Genomic DNA, 18600 nt, shown 5'->3' on the forward strand with positions numbered 1-18600 from the left:
TTTATGAAAAATATATGTAATCTGGTAATGTCTATCATAATAGAGAGAAATTTCACCAAATTCTTATTTTTAATGTAGACAATAAGATATACTCTTCTATGTGAATGTCCTTCTTAAACCAGTTTCTTAAACAAAATACAAAAATATGGGATCTTTTGAATACTCAAGACCCCAGACTGTTACCCTTCAATTATGTGGTTGGTGAAATGGATTAGCAACAATATAAAGATTAAATTATGTAATGCATGTTACCTTGTCATGCTCCAGGTGGCATAATATTAAGTGTTCAGTGAAAGTGATTTCTATCCTCATACTTAAAACTACCTTTCTTCATGTAATAAAATAATAAAAAATCTATTAAACACTATGTGCTAGCTATAGTACTATATCATTTATATGAATCATCATATCAATTGATAAGGCAGGCATTAATCCAATTCCCATCCTGTGTATAAGGAATCAGGGTAAATAAGAAGATAAGATATCAAAGATAAGCTTATTGTTGAGCTCTTATCTATCTTTAAATTCATATACAGTCATGCAGTAGATTATAATATTTCATTTAATGAACTGCATATACTACACATGCTCTAAGATTTTATCCCTTAATGTCATCACCATCTTAGTTTGTGTATGTATGATTTATGGTGTTTGCAGAATGAGGAAATCATCTAATGTTGCATTTTCCAAAATGTATTGTTATTAAGCAACACGAGTATATTTTATCTATAGTAAAGGCTTTCACGAATCTTGTATTCAGATAGTGCATTGAAAGATAGAAAAGATAGAAGTAAGTCAATAATTTTCTTGCTGATACTAACACATCATGGTTATCTGATGAAGAAAGACTTAAAGAATGGTTCTCTTTTAATATCATTCCCAAAAGAAGAAAAAAAAGTTAAATTCTGGGTCACTCGTGTGCATACTTTTGCAAAAATGGATTTCATATATAAAAGCGTGACACCATAATTTTATTTCAGAGTTGCTCAGCTTTGTGCATGCTATATAAAAAGGGGAAAGAAAAATAATCATTTGGAACTTTTGTGATGCAAAAACATATATTCAATTTGAGTATTCATTTGTTAAACATATTTAAGTGCTTTTATAATTCCATAGGGCTATAAATAGTCAATAGAATTTGGACAAGTATAATTTTTGCACTTACTGGCTTCATTGCTCATGCATAAAATATTTCCAAATCTCTAAGAAATGAATGTGTCTACCACTAGGCCCATCTTAAAATAGATTAGGCATACATTTTCTTTGTGAAATAAATTATCATGTATATATGTTTTCCTTACATTTTCCAAAACAATAGGGGAAAGTTCTGAGAAAATATCATCAGCTGTGGTGGAGAAAATCATTTTTGTAAATTTATAAGTGAATAAAATGAAGATAACTAACGAAAATCATGCTATACCTGCATCTGTAAGGGACGTTAGAAGCGACATTACTTGTGTTTACAGCATTTCACATCATTTTGTTCTCTAATTTATTTTGCCAACTTAATCCACATGCTCTATTTTCCCCACATGTTGTATCTAACCACAATTTGAGACAGAAAGTTTCTTATATACAGGGGAAAGTCTTAATATGCATTGGGGAATTTGTGTTTGAAGTGTTATATAGCAAAACTTAACCAAAATTTCATCTTTGGGAACTAGCTCTTCTCTTGGGCAATAGACAGATAATAATTACCCAATTTTCTGCACAGCTGAAGAATAATGTAAATTTCACTCACTTAGGAGCCTAAAAAGTATTTTACAAAATAGTTAATGATACTCAAGAGAACAACTTGAAATGAGAAACCTGTAATCATTGGAGGTATCTTGGCATTGTAGATAATCAAACCTGAAAATCAGATATTAAAATGTTTGAATTGTTGTTTTCACATACTAGAAAATTAGAGAGGGGTCTCATTAAAATTATAATTTTCTGCTGAGTATTAGGAATCTATTTGCTCCTAGATGTAATATTCTGCTGCATGCGTTTAGCTAAAAAGTGTAAACAAATTCCAACTAGTATGATGTATCTCTCAGTGTATTGCATATACTTATTTATATGCATACCTGAAAGAAAGGAGACTTTTTCTTGTTCAGGACATGTTCTTATGAGAACAAAGTAGGAGGAAAACCCCTACCGGTCATTTTAATGCCACTCCTTGTCTTCATCAGACTTTTTTCATCCTTATAAGTTCAGTTTCAATGGGAGACATTTCCCTATGGTACAGCTAGCTACAGTATATTGTGCACCTATTTATACAATTCAGTGGCAAAGTGAGTTTAGTGTGGTCTTATAAGTCTTTCTAAAAGCATAAATTAAACCCATTTAACAAATTACCAGTGGCAGCGTGATTTCTGCTCATACGTTTAACCAAATATATTGCTTGGAATTAACAAGAACCATCTAAAATTCAGGTGTTTGATCTGTCTGCTTTAGCTTTGGCTTTCTGCCTATGCTATAATAAACTGTCTAGAATATTTAAAAATTAGAACTCATTTCTCCTTTTTGGAAGTTTGCCACGTAACACTAATGAAATGAAGCAGTATTTGAATAAAATGGTTTGGCATATCTCACTGTATGGGGCAGGAGGATACATCATATTTCAGGAGATTTATTTATTACAAGAAATACAAGAAATAAAAAACAAAGACAAATGTTTGAACATACTGTGCGCTGTTTTAGTTTTTTTATTTAATATTAATCTCAGCCTTAGAATATTATGCTTATTTGTTTTTAATTAATAAAATATTACTTCAGAAAATTAGGGTGGAAAAGTTATACACTTCAGGAGAAACATTGCAAAGTAACTTGAGGTAACTTCTACAATCTTCTTGGAACCATTCTACTGTTAAATTGGGAAATTTTGACTTATGTCATCTCATAATTATCCCCCACACACAATTTCTTTAGAGTATTTAACATAAATATCATACAATTTCCTATTAAAATAATTATGTATTTTTTAATTAAAATTGAAATCTTAATATATATGAAGAATATTTTACTTTTCCCTCCGAGGTCATTCAAACTAGCAATAAAGTTAAATTACTTGATTTTACTACCTTTGGGCCTCGTTTTCCCTTTCTTAGTTTCAAGTATAATGAACATTTTTATTAGAAAACAAAATTTTTGAAGATAAAAAAATTGTGCATATTCCACTATAGGGACATGGCAGTCTATTCTAGGATGATTTAAGCCATTAGTGTTATTGCCCGGGACAGATTCTGCCACTTGGATTTCTACGGTGTGTGTTAAAACACTGCCTATGACTTTGGGTCTTTGGTTCTTAGTTGAATGCTCTTCTTTTCCTCTGCTTTTTGTTGTGATGTTAGAAGAGTGTCATCTGGATGTATCTATTAGGAAGGACATTAGTATATATATATTAATCATACCTATCTTGTGATTGTTACAGTTTAAAGACTAACCTCAATAATAACTTTTTCTGTGTTAAACTAATATTATTTAAGGCCCTAATGAACTAAATGTCATAAGCAGGGAATTTATTAGAAATTTTCTTTAAATCTCTTGGTAACATACACACATGGAAATATGCAGAATGGTAGACTTTATATCTACTTAAAGGGATAATTAATTTACTTAAAATGAATTAAAAACAGTTTTCATGTGTTTTACCCCTTTTAATCTGATAATTTATAGAATAAATGTTTGGAATTTATTTTGAATTCGAGCTCCTGAATGAGGGAATGCTCACTTGTACAATAGTCAGAGGTCATTGATTGCAATTATTTCATCTGCTGCAGGTCTACTTTTTAATTACTTGATTTAATAAAAAATCCCAATGCATCATAAATTAATAATTTTTATTGACATCATACAACTACATTTTGAGGGTATTGTTTGAGAAAAATACACAAAGCAAACTACACAAAATTCATGTTTGCTTGCAAAAATCATATTTCTTTTGAAATCTGTAAGGATTAGAGAAAATTGAAGTAAAAATATTAGAAGCTAACTAAAAACTCCTCAAATTTAATTTCAACTACATATTCTAAGAAAACAGTGTATTGCCTTTGCCATATACATTTTTGAGAACAAGAGAGAGTATTTTCTTCAGTATTCACTATGCAAGAAGTCACTTTTATTTCCACAGTTTAATTGCTTGATACATCACACTGTTTGCTGAATGTATGGATTACTTACAAAACTTCACGTTGATGTAACTGTTTTCTTTAATAATTAAACTAATGTTACAGAAAGTATTACTTCATGTATTTTCTCCAGAGTTACAATTTAATGTATAGTCATATCAGTATGATCAATTTTTTCTAATGGAAAGATTAAAAAAGTGGTGACAAATGAAAATCATAACTCAAATTTTCATGAGATAGAGCATGACAAAATGAGAAGAGGATCTGAAATCTTAAAGCAAAAATTGCTCCACTCAATTGATCTTTAAAGTATATATTTCATTCCTTTTTACACACATACTTTATGACAGGATAGTACAATATTTTTGTGCTCTAGAAACTTACAAAACAATAGTATTTTGACAGTAGCAAGCATCGGTATTGAAAACACCCACATAATCATCTTTTAAAAGTTCTTTGGTGATTAGAAAAAATATGGATTTGCTTGTGTGAGCTTTCCATCTTATCTCAATATTTTAGTATTGACATAGCTTAAACTCTCCTACTATTGGCTGAGTTAACTACAAATTATGTAATCAGCCTAGTTTTCTCACATTTTTCTAAAACTGAATGAGTTTTCTGAAAGTTTAGGAAATCATTTTTCTTACTGTGTTTATTTTATATCTTGATTAAAGGAAAATAATGAGTTCATATTTTCTAATTTTGATTGAAGAAAAATAATAAGTTCATAATATCTTTAAACAAGTGATAATTCTGTCATGAGCTTTTAGGAATAATAATCACTTCATGCAATAATCAGTGAAATATTTAGGAATTTGCTTATTAGAGAAACAAGATAGGAGACAAGAATAGGAACAAAATAGAAAAAGAACCATCTTTTTATGTACAACTTCTCATGAAAAGGCAGAAAGTGGTTCTTTTTAAAAACATAAATATTCATGGAGTAAGACAAAAGTTGGAAGTATATCCAATGAAAATTTATTTTATTGAATATTTTTCTTTATCAAGGAATTACTGTCAAATGTCACATAATGCTAGCTTTCATGTATATCAAAGAGCATTCTCTTATTTTAATAGGAGCTATTAGCTATCTGTAATGCATTCTTTTATGGAAGGTCTAGAGTACTTTAGAAACTGCCCCTTATTGTTGTAGTTAATAAGTTATTTCAGAACTTATGAAACATACAAAGAAGCATTGTTAGCTGTTTTCATATGCAATGAAGTCTTTGAAGAAAGACCTGAGCCTTAAACAGAATCAGCCAACTAAATCTAGATATGAGGGTACCTAGGAGATTGATTCAGAAGTAGCTGTCAAAGTTGTTGGATAAGGGAAGGGAATGAGATGCAAGGAGCCTCAGCATGAGCCATTGCTAAGATAGAGAGTGTAGGAAAGAATTCTTTCAGTAGAACTGATTTCATAAGGATAAAATACAGAATCAGTTGAAGTCCCAGAGCTATGCTGAACTATAATGTCCTGGGCTGAAGAGTCTGCTTGGATATGAGGGAAGATTTCCATTTAATGATCAGAAAATAAAAGAAAAAGTGGGGGAGGGGTTGTACGTGGTCATAACAGTCAGTTTCAAAGTTTTAGTTTAGACAGTGATTTTCCCACGAAGAATCATGGATTCTAGGCGGAGCCCTGATGAGGGTGGCATCTATGATCCAGATCTGCAAATTCCTGGGTCTATGTCATCATCTGTTCTGGGTATTTTAGAGTCATCTCAAAGCTATGTTTGTAGCTAACCAGTCATTCCCAAACTTCATTCTTTTTTTTCTTCTACCTTTCGGTAAATGCTCTACCTCCCACCCTCGCTGAAGGAAAATGAATTCTAGTGTCATCCTTAATTTTTCTTCCTTTACCTCTTGACATCAAATCTATCAGCAAGTCCTATTGCTTATGTTTCCAATGTATATCTAGCGTTTCTTGCTCTTTTGCTTTGAACTATGACCATATACTCTAACTGACCATTTCCTTTTGCCTAGTCTCATGCGAGAAGCCCTTAATTAATCTCCTTGTTTTCATTCCAGTATAGATGAAATTCATACTCTGCACAGCAAATAAAAATAATGATGAACCTACAGTAGATGTTGTTACAATGCTGTTTCCCAATACATTTGGAATAAAATAGAAACTGTTTATCCTACAGGTTTTTGCCCCTGACTCTTTTCAAACTCTACCTAACTCACTGATCCTCAGCTTCACCTTCTCAGCAATTAAACGGGTCCCAATTCAATCCTATTGCTTGTGCTTTATGTGTGAAATTTCTTTCTCACATATCCAGGGAAGCTATCTGTGATCTCTCTACCAATCATGCTATCACATCACTACGTCCTGATTTAAATTTTGCAGTACTTCTCTTGTTTATGTACTAACCTTCCTGTATGGTTTTACTCTTTTATCTTGAACATAAGTCCCACAAAAGCAGGAACTTATTTATATTGACAGACACAATATCCAAGGACTTACAGCAGTTTCTGGAACATGGCTGAATGATGTTGCTGCTCACTAAAAGATTGCAGACTGAACAAGTGAAGGCACAAATGGCATTGGATTGGTGAGGAGGGGCCCTGGAGATAACGATAGGAACATTTTGTGCAATACCTCAAGGGAACAATCCCATAATGCCTCATGCTTACCTATGTGGAAGACCTTCTATTGTGTAGGCATCAGATTATAACTGATCCAACTCCATGAGGTATTAGATGTGTCATTATCTAATCCTCTGCTTTTGTCCTCTGTACAACTATGCCAAGTATGCAATGTTCCAGGTTAAATAGCCATAGATTTTGGAAATTTGGCCTCACAAAGCATGGAGATTTGTATGAAATATCATTTGGGTGATGAAATGGCAAGGACATTAAACAAAACTCAAACTTTTGTCCTAATAAAACCTCATGCCTCTGTATTTGCCTCATCTTTACATATCTTGAGGTTTGAAGTGGGAAGAAGGCTCCCCATTAACATTGTCTAATCCTAGAGTCCTTTTTGTAGGTGACTTTGTGAGGCAGCATCATGACTATCGTAACTCCACTGTATCTGTATGAACATATGTGTTTTTGGTGGTTTGACAGGTTACTTTTGAATGAAATGCCAGAAGAAGTCACTTATGCAGAAAATAGATTTACTTTGGCTAATGGTGCTGGAGGTGCGAGGCGGAGGGGCTGCATTTGGTGGTGGTCTTCATGTTGACAGTTTCCTGAGCAGTGCGGGGCCTCACCAGAGACAAGGACTGTATATATCTGCTTGTCTGATGTTTGTCCCTCTTTTTTTTTTTTTCTTTTTGGTACCAGGAATTGAACTCAGTACCTTGTGCTTGCCAGGCAGGCACTTACGCCACTGAGGTATATCCCCAGCTTTGGTCTCTCTTTTTTTCAAGGCAATAGAAGTTAATTGTGGGGGCTCCACCCTATTGACCTTATGCAGTCTTAAGCACCTCCTACCACTTTTAAATATTATAGTTTGATTAAGTTTCCACACTCTTAGTGTAGTCAGTCTAAGACTGTGGGGCAAGTCATGAACTTCCTCATGAGTTTGGGAAGGGTAGTGGGGAGCAAGCCATATTTAAGCAACAGCAACCTTCTTCATTTCCTGTGGACTTGTAACTCAGAGTTGTTCTATGTGATGGTTCCTTACAGTGAGGGAAAGGAAAAAAAATGTATAATTTTGTAACATAATTTTTAAATTTTATTTTATTTTTTTAAATTAAAAAACTGACAAAACAACAATGAAGACAAAATCAAAACAACACAAATACAACAAAAATGATACATGATCTCAAGACAAAATGATAGAAATTTACAATGGTTGCTAAATTACATACTGTTATCTTCAACGAAGTTGCTCAGTCCATTAGACATAAGAATGAAAGATTGATCAAACAATCAAAGACAGTAACAAGTAACAATAAAAATAATTTTTTAAAAATTGGAAGTGATGGGGCTGGGGATTTAGCTCAGCGGCAAAAGTGCTTGCCTGGCAAGCGCAAGGTCGTGAGTTCGGTTCCCGGTACCGGAGAAAAACCAAAAAAAAAAAAAAAAAAAAAAAAATTGGAAGTGATGCAGAGTTTCACCATACAAAATGGTAGGAGTTCAACAATGGTTTTGTTTTCAGATCAATTACAAAATTCAGGCATGTAAAATTGGTCAAGAAAAAAAGAAAACTTTAGGCATTGACTGTCCCTCTCAATAAACTACAGACATTAGCAATATACCTTTTCCAGCTATCCCAAAATAGACATAAATCAATTTTCTAAGATAATGTATTCAATTTTTAAAAAAGTCTATCAAATGCCTTTCAATTAAAATGCTTTAATGGTTGGATATACTTGACTGATTAGAATATATATATGACTTTATGTCTACTGTGACATTCGTGTTTCTGACTATTTAGCTACTGTGCTTGTATTGAAAATTCTGAAGTTTTGAATGTTATTAATTTCTTACTTTGGGTGATTTACCACCCTTTTACTGGTAAAATTTGGTTCTTTAAGCCCAGGGATTCATGCTGCTTTAAAGATTGATAGTGTATTTTAGCAAACAGCTTCAACACCAGAAAGTTTTTCTTGATAATGTAAACTTTTCTTTTTCTTTTTGCCTGAACTTGAAGAGAGAATTTGTCTTTAATTGTTGACTCAATTCCTTTTTGGAGGGGAAATACTAGCAGCAGTTCTTATTTCTGGACTCCTAAATAAAATATAATAGTATTTTATTTTTAAAAGTGTATGAAACAACAAGTATGTAAGGGTGCTCTGTTATGTTTTAAGTGTGTAGTATAAAAGAGAGATGGTCAGAAGACTTTTAGTTGTCAGAAATTTCCAACTAACTCAAGCAGAAGGAAAATCTTTGGGACAGATATTAAAAGTGACTAGACTAAATGAAAACTGGAAAATAGGGAAGTGTGCACAAGAGTTAAAATTCATGCAAGATAGTCAAATTTCTGAAGTGTCCAGGAAAGACAGACCTTATAGATAATTGTGGTTATTATGACCAAGAAAGCAGAAAATATCACACAGAATGTAATGTTGGTCCTGGTTAAAAAAATAAAATAAAATGTAGAGAAAGAGCATCAGTGTGTGGGTGGCAATTTGAAAAGATTTCTAATGTTTAGGATGACAGGAAGAATTAAAAGCAGGCTTCTAGCATGGTTTTTAAAAAATGTCAATATTGTTCTAACATTTGTAATGGAAGAATCTGACTGACACCAAGGGGTTAGGGACAAGGATGAGAGCAACAAAAGTGAGAGGAGTGTTTCATGCAGAAGAAGTAGCACATTGTGATGGCAAAACCCACAGAAAACCAAAAACAATTGAATGTATTCTGTGGGTTCAAAGGAGGCTGAGCAGAGTAATTGAGGGGGAGGGTAGGGTGTGATGAGATTTTTGAGTCAGGCAGTAGTCCAGTCATTTCAGATTTTGCAATTTTTTTGAGTTGAAATTGGAGGTTTTAAAGAGTTGTATCAATCCATTGTGCAATTATTATTTATTGTTATCAAAGATTACCGTGCAGAAAATAGATTACAGAGCAACAGGTGATGAGTAAGGTGCCTACTCCGATAACACAGTACACACGCTGGAGATGTGTCTTGTATCAACCCACTGGCAACGTGGGTGTGAAAGGGTGGCTGAACTTAAGACACAAATGAAAGCAAATACATGGGGAATGTGTTATAGTTTGTATCTGCATGTCCCCTTCAAAGCCTCATGCAATCATGGGGCGGGCTTTTACACTTTATGATTGATCCATGGTCCAATGCTGGGATTAAGGTGTGAGTGCTGCACCTGCCCTGGGGTGGATAGTTTGCATACAATGTAAGGGAGGGAAAGAGGCTGCCTGCCACTGCTCCTCCCTTTTGCTCTTGTTGTTTCTACTGTGTTCCACTGCCATGAACTGTTGCCCTCTGCCATGTGCCACTCTGCTTTGGAGCCAGCTGAACATGGACGGAAACCTCTACAAACTGTGAGATAAATAAACCTGTCCTTCCTTAATTTTGTACATTAGGTGTTTTGTCTAAGCAACGAGAGAAAAGCAACCAGAGAGAATGGTTGATGGAGTTCATGCTAGTTTTAATAGAGGGAACTTTAGTACTTCAATAGTGAAGTTGTTCTTATGTGTATGATACTTCTGTATTATTCTAGACTGTTTTGACCACAAATGATAAAAATTTAATTAAAATTAGATTTTGAAAAAGAATTTATTGGCTCACACAATTGGGAAATCTAACATTGGATTATAGCCTTAGGCGAAACTGTATCCAAGCCATAGATGGTTTATGAATTTTGTATCAACCTTATTTCACTGTTTTTTTTATTTTTTTATTTTTTTATTTTTTTTTCACTGTTTTTTTTAAAGTACATTGTTTGTCTTCAGTAATCAGTCAACATGATACAGTCTGCCCCATATTAAAAATTTCAGAAGACTGAGAAATTTCCTCATCTATAGTGAAGTCTTTGAGAAAGATTTTGAGAACTCTCTTGGGTGTCAGTGTATAACAGTGATCAAGCACTGTGTCTAAAGACTTGTTCATGCTCCTACCTCCAGCGGGGCAACAGCTACTATTCTCATGGAAGTGTTGGACACACCTTACTGTGTATACCACAACAAGCAAGTACATGAGGAAGCAAACAAACAAAGCAGTGAAAACCTATCACAACTATGCAGAATAACCTGTAAGAAAGACAAAAAGAGTCCTTGAAAACCATGAATCGACCTGTCCTCAAACCAGACCTTTCATGTTTTCCTTTGAACATAAACAGTTTTGTGAACATTAACATTAGACAAGGGCATGCCATAAGCATGATGGATTAAGAAATAGTGATACCACATCTAAACACAGCATGTACATTGTCCAAGCCACAACATTACCCAAAGTTTTCTGTCCTGGCTAGGAAGAGTATCTCCTACCTCTTTATCAATTAGTATCTGTCTAAACCTGTGTATTAATTTGTCATGAAATTATTTTTCAATCCTGATGTATTTTGGTACAGAGCCAAGTCCTGCTCCTTTAATTCCCCATTTTTTAAGCATTTACTTGATAGCATTCTCATCCAACCCAAGTAAAGTTATCTCTTATTTGTATATCCTCACATTTATTAGCTTCACATAATTTGTCTCAGCATCTGGGCTTCTTGTTATTTTATTCATTACTTTGCTATGTTTCTTTTTTCTAATGCCACAGATGAAACCCAGGGCCTAAGCACACGTCCTACCATTGAGTTACATCTCCAGCCTTATGATCTGTTTGTCACTTGGAATAAGAATTCCATGAAGGCTGGAATTCTTTCTGTCATGCCTAGAGATCTCCAATATCTGTTGTGGGGATTTGGATTTAGTAGGTTCTCAACAAATTTTTATTGATTTTATGAATAAAAAGGTGAATAAAATCTACTGGGTAGTTAGTTTGAAGAATTAATCTTCTTTTGGATGGTGGTGAAAATAAACACAAGTAATTATAATATTTTGAGAAATGCTTTAGAAATCACAAGAAATATACCAGTAGTGGAGATCCAGGAGTTTTAAGTTCTTGGTTCTTAGAAAATGCTTGAAGAGCTGGTCACATTTAAACAGTGCTTTGAAGGAGAGTTAGGATTTAATAAATGGGAATCTGGGATGAGATAAAGGCAAGTGGGAGGAGTACTGTTAGATTAGGCAAATCTCAGGAAAGGGGATGGGTACTCCCATACTGGGCAGGCTTCTCAAATGGAGCTGCAGAAGCGAGAGCAGGGAAGACAAATTGACATCAGACTGTGCACAATTCTAAAAATATGTTAAGACTGGGTCTTACATTACAACTTGATTGATTTGAGCATTGTTGATTTTGAGCAAAGGTCTGACTTAAGTGGAGCTTTTCTGTCAAGTGACAAATATGAAAGTAGCATATAGGATGGTTGGTAGAGGGGAGAAGTTCTTAGAAAAGAGAGTGGGAGATGGAGATTATTACCTAGGTGCAGATGAGAAGCTGTGTGGCCTTAAATTAGGTGGTAAGAGGAATCAAAAGATGATGAGTACAAAAGATAACTTAGAACTAAATCAAGTACATGGAGTATTCAATCGAATACGTAGAACAGTACTAGCTGCTGACTCTTTCATATTTGCCTGTACAACAAAGTTCTGGCTAGTTAGATCAATTTTTTTTCTTTTCTTGAGAAAATCTGTAGAGTGGAAAATTACTTGATCTGGAAAGAGCAAGGGCACTCTGACGGATTTTTAAACTTCGAAGAGAAAAACTTGAGTCAACAGAGTATGGAGAAATATGCTAGCATTACCAGTTGCAGAGAAATGTCCACAGTGATGCAGGGACAACTGACTAGATACACCTAGCAATGAATTAGAATTGAAGGTTCCAACTAGGACAGAATGTCACTCTGATCTTAGAGCCAAGACTAATGGCTGAGCATAACCTTCTAAGTCTTCACATGGAGGTACAAGCTGGGCATAAAAGCTTTAAAATTCTATTTTTTTTTTTTGGATTTGAGGGAAATAGTAATATTCACCAACATAGTGAAAATGTGCATACTCCCAAAGTTATTATACAGATTTAATGCAATCCTGATCAAAAAACCAATAGAAGATGTATTTTTATAATACAATGGAGTTCTACTCTGCCATAAAGAAGGAGAAGGGTGAGATATTTCTAAGTAAACAGATGCACTGGATGCATCTTGAGACCATACTCTTAAGTGAAATAAATCAGATACACATGCTCAAATATCACATGGTTTCTGTGGTGTAAGACACTGAAAGTGTAAATAAGGAACAAAGTGTATAACAAATACTGTGAAATAGGAAGAAAATGTCTAACCAGATGAGGAACTAGGGATGGGGAGGGAGGAAGAAAGGAAAGGAAAAGAAAAAAAGTAAGAATGGAAACAAAGCTTTTATAAATGAGCAGGGGAAGAGGGGATGAAGGGTGAGGAAGGGAATGGGAAAAAGCGGAATCAAGATATATCATGTACAGGAGCTGGGGATTTAGCTCAGCGGCAAAGCGCCTGCCTGGCAAGCGCAAGGTCGTGAGTTCGGTTCCCGGTACCGGAGAAAAACCAAAAAAAACCCCACACACAAAGATATATCATATACGGATACAAATTCCCTGTGATGCATGTGACCATTATGTACACACAAAAGTACCAATAAAATTAATTCATTCAAAATGATATGTTGCTAAAACCACTGCATAATATAATATTGCATAGTTATTTTAGTTATTCAATTATGGATGAGCAGATTCTAGCTCCCATTGAAGGACAGCCTAGACACAGTCTTTTAATTCATGAATTAAAGGTTTCAGAGAGCCTTTTATTTATTCAAGTAGTTAATGCTTAATTTTGTAAAGAATGGATATAATAGCAATAAACTATTCAGGTAGTATAAATATCTGTCATATACATTTAAAATTTAATTAAGGAAGTATTGAAATATACAGAAACGCTAATTATATTATTCTTTAGGCCCCTTAATATTTGATTTGGCCAGCATCTTAATATTTTGGACTGATCATTCTTTGCTACTCACATCCAATATTTAATTTAAGTGATTTGATCATATATGCATTTTAATCAGCTCATGTTCCATGTTCAATTCTATTAAATAATTCCTTTGCCATTAAATTTACCATTCAATGATGTTGCCTGTTAAATATGGTGTTTTGGAGAAAATCCATATTACTGAACATTCACCGGTGACATGAATTATCTCCTGAAGATGGTGCTGTGATTCAGGGCCATAAGTTATTTGGACAGCTCTTACGCTAACTCTGTTTTACTTGGTAACAACTCATAAGTCATCGCTGTCAGCTGAGCGGGTGGGAGGAAGTCTCCAGGTCCTCTGTGCCCTCTCCCATTAACTCCTTTCCTTTCTGTCCTAGGAGAGAAAAACTGACACAGTAATCACTGGTGAAATTTCTCCTTGAAGCACGTGGTTTCTGCTTTGCATTGCTTTGAGTCTAAAACAATTAAATAGCCTTTTGAATAAAACAGAAGGATTTCAGTACCCAGTGCATTGATCTTCCAACTTTCCAGAGCAAACATTTGGATTATGATATCCTCACTTCCTGTTCCCTTTGGGATAAAGGCTTATTTGCAGCTAACTCAGTGAGGTCACCCAGGAACTGTCTGAGCACGTGCCCTGTCATCAGTGACACGTGTCAGATAGGAATAGCAGGTGGAAATATGGAGCAGGGGGCATCTTGTGGTTGGAATGCGGAATCGTTCCAATTACCTGTCATTTCAAACAAATGCCAGAAGATGGCAGTCCTATTTGTTCAGGACTTTATGAATTTTGCAAAACCCATGAGTCCTCTTTGGTTTCAACATGATCATAGCTCATGAAGAAACTCAGAAATTAGTTTCTGTTACTATAGAAACCAAATGGAGGGACTGATCTTTTTTTCATTTTTAAAGAAGCAGTCTCAAAAATCTGGTTAAAAATAACAAAGACTGTCAGGGAAAATGATAGAGAAAACAAAAATTTACTTTTTATTGTAGCATTCTGAAATTCTTAATCATTTATAAGGTTTTTTTGATAGGTAATCTTTTTATTTTTTTCTTAGAAATACTGTACATTGAAATTGGTTTTAAAATGTCCTGTTGCTTTAAAGCAAATTAATTTACATTGCTGTAAGTGAAACTGATATATAAGTAGAAAGCTGAAGTAATTTGTTTCAATAAAAAACATATTAGTATAATTTTTCCTGCTTTTTAGTGGAACATAAGTGATTTAAATTTAGAAATAATTCAAAATAAGGCCGGATTTAGAAAATAAAATTGTCCTGTTTCTTACTCCTTAACAAAATCATGAATTCAGATAATGTTGAAACTGGTCTTTGTTGAATTTAGTTACTGTATGATCTACAAGGTATGCTGATCTGTTCTGACCACTCCCAACAATAATTTCAATAGCATATTTAACAGGGCACTCAAGCTTTCTCTTTGTTATTAGGAGTTGATGGAGCCTATATTACGTTGCATTTAAATGTTATGTGAAATCTGTTCCTTAGTGAGAGTGAGCAATACATACCAAGACTGCATCTGAAGCAAGTGCCTTTCCTCCATATCTGGGAATAAAACTGTTTGCCCGTGAACAGTGACAATTCATGAGGAAAATGTACTCTGCAGGATAAATGAGAGGCGGTAGTGTAAATGAGCTGTATAATTATTAGACCCTGATTGATTCACAGCCCCTAAAGCCCTCCCTTAGCCTCTCTGGGGATGTAGAACCCTGCCCTAAGTGTCTTTGATCCAAGGGTCTATCCTAATCCAAGCCCTATGTATCCCATGTTTAGGAAGCTCAGAATTTTTGCCCTTGCTTGCACCATACCTCTGAAAGGCACACCGGTCTATATAACCAGGCTTTTCACTTTCCTGCAGACCCTCCTCAATCTAGTGACCCAATGATATTATTACTTGAAGGCTGGCCTCAGACAAGAGCTCTTGTTTAGGCAATCTAACATCTTCATTTCTCAATACTAAGTCACTGCTTTATCCTAGTTGTGGCTTCTCAAGAACTCTGGTTTCAAACCACAGCTAGTTGCTAGGAGACTGCTACCTGACGGCTGACATCTGCTACATGCAGTGAGCTTCTTCTTGTTCCTTCAGGACTCTTTCCTATACCTGTCTTCCCACATCTCTTGAGGGCAATGCTTTTATGGGATTGGTTGCCCAAGGGTCGCATACACTGTGACCTGGTGTTACAAATAGACCCTTGCTGTGGTTTGCTTGTCTGGCTGAACCTTAATAACTATACTTGGCAAGCCCTATATAACACTCTAAGTTCCAGCATTTGTCCTTCTGCCTGTATGGTGGCAATGCCCCATAATGGTGTGTTGCTGTGTATCATTTCCCTCCCCTTTACACTGGTAGGTCACAAAATTAGGCAGGTAAATTACTGAGCACTACTTACCTGAGCTTTCCCCTCCTGGCCCTTCCACATAGAAGGCAGGCTGTTCAGCACCTGCCAGAAAGCATTACCTCTTAACCTTTACATGTCCAGCAGCATTCTCTCCCCACGAACATGGTCCTTTCTGTAGTGTGATTGCAGGCAGCGTCACAACCATTCATCCAGGTGGCCAAGCCAGAGTCTTGAGAACAATCCTGGACTGTCAAAAGCTCCCGACTCTCTTCCCTTTTCCTTCTCTGCTGCCTTCCCTGCACCGCAGAGACCATGTCTTTCTGTCCACTACATTTCTTCCTCTAGACATTTTCCACTCCACAGCAAAAGTGCATTTTCTAAAAAGAAGTCTCTCCCTTGTGAAAGTCCTTTAAAAGGTTCCCCTTAAAGCAAAATGTGCCTGGTGGAAACCACCTCAGTGATTCCACGCAATCTACTAGACATGCAAATTCTGTTCTCACCTCAGATCTAATATGTCAGAAACTCTGGAGAGAGGATCCATCTCTCTTAACAATCCCTTCAAGTGATTCGAACTCACACTCAGGTTTGAGAACTGTTGAGTTAGAATGAAGTTCAAAGTCCTTAAACGATTATGGAATGTCCAAAAGCCTGCTTTTGTTTACCCATTCTCTGATCTTTCTTTATTTCTATCTGACATGAGCTCTTTACTTCTGCAGCATAAAAATAATTTCAGTTCCTGTATTGGATCAACTTTTCTTTTAGCAAACTCTCTTTTGTCAATTGCTAGATCTTTATCTCCCTCTTATCTCTCCCCCAATGCTTGTTTTCTTTCAGTGTCCAATAGTCTTGATTTCTTTGTCCAAGTAATGCTTAATCAATTCAAGATTTTAAAGACAATTTTATGTCCAAATATTACAAATTGGAATAAAACCTACCCTTATCTTGTTTAGTCCACAGTCCTTAAACTCTTAAATTTATGTTTCTCACTATATTTTTATATATCACATTAGTGCAGGATAATTAATATAGAATAATTTAAGCAATTAAAACTATTTCATTTTTAATATTAAAACGCTATTGAATACTAAAAGGCTATGTGAATACAAAATGTGTTTAGAAATAATATGTATTTTAGAGAACAGGGGACACATTTTCTCTTTCAAAAATTAACTGCAGTTTGAAATAAAGTCCAATTTATAAGGAAATATCAGCATCAGCAACATTCACACAATTCTTGGATTTGTATGAGGGAATGGAATTTAAAAAGAAACTAAAAATTGAGCTTCATATGTTTGAAAACAAAAATTATGTATTAAAGAACTTGATATGAAAAATAGGGGTATTCTAAAAGGAAAAGAAATATTGTCTCATTATAGTGGGAAATTTAATATATGTAAGATTTTGCACATTTAAAATTTCAAGGGTAGTCATATATTCAGGTAAATGTCTTATTTCTATTTTGAAACACTTGTTTCATTATATTTCCAAATGCATAAATGTAATAAATGGTGCCTATATCTAGAAGATGATTCAATAATAGTTATAAAGATTTCATACTTTAAAGCAAAATATGTTGAATCCTAGCAAATATTTATGTAACAGCTCCAAGTTTAGTGTGGGAAAACAAAAGAACAATAAGAATCACAGCTACTTCAGAGGTGAAAATGTCAAAGAATGCCATTGAATCCTCTCAAAATGAACCTGTCTTTATTTTGTCTCTTTCTTTGATATCTTCGAATGGGATTTTTAATACTTCTAACTATACTAGCCATCAATGTAATAAAGAAGTCTTTTATTTGGAATACACAAAAAATCAAGAAAGATAAGAAGTGAAAAGAAGATTTCCTTTATTATTTATAATTCCAGCAATTTATGAAAATGTTGTTTTGATTAATGGCATTGTGATTGAATTGGGTTGACCTTTCCTCTTCCTTAGCTGCACAAGTTTACAGTTCTAGCTGTTATGTACCTCTCCTACACAGTCAGCCACCTAGACCATTTCTGTGGAATTCTGTATCCTAGATTTGGAGAGATTCCTGTATTCTTAAGACAAACTGGAGCTAAAGGGATGCAAAGAAGAACAGCTGCACAAAATCACGCTTCTCATTATTTTAGAAGCATTTCTAAGACACTGGGGGATTCTATTCTCTTTGCTGCCTGTGCCTTTAGGCACAGATAAATAAATTAACTCTTTTTGTTACCTTATTGTGTGGATTAAATAAATGGATAAGGTAATACACTCATAATAAAGTCTGGCATGTTGTCTTTGCTATCATTATTATTCAAATCAGTGACATTTACTAAATTACCTCTCCTAACAATAAGTGGACTGCACAGTAAACAGGCGCCACAGCTTTGTGGACTCTTCATGTGGAACAAATAATACATTTACTGGATGTCTTAGTTACTTTTCCCATTGTGGAGACAAAATACATGACATCCAAAGTGAGAAGAGGAAAGGTTTATTCTGGCATATAGCTTGGAGAGATTTCAGTCCACAATTAGCTAGCTCCAAGGCAGGATAGCATGGCAGAGTGGCCTCACAGAGGAGAAACAGTTCATGGCAGGCTGAAGACAACAGAAGCAGCAAGCAGCAAGTGACAAGAGGTGACCCTTTTTCTGTTTCTTATATTCCGTCCGGGATACC

This window comes from Chinchilla lanigera, unplaced genomic scaffold, assembly GCF_000276665.1.
Source record: "Chinchilla lanigera isolate Chin_1 unplaced genomic scaffold, ChiLan1.0 scaffold00035, whole genome shotgun sequence".
Lineage (NCBI taxonomy): Eukaryota > Metazoa > Chordata > Mammalia > Rodentia > Chinchillidae > Chinchilla > Chinchilla lanigera.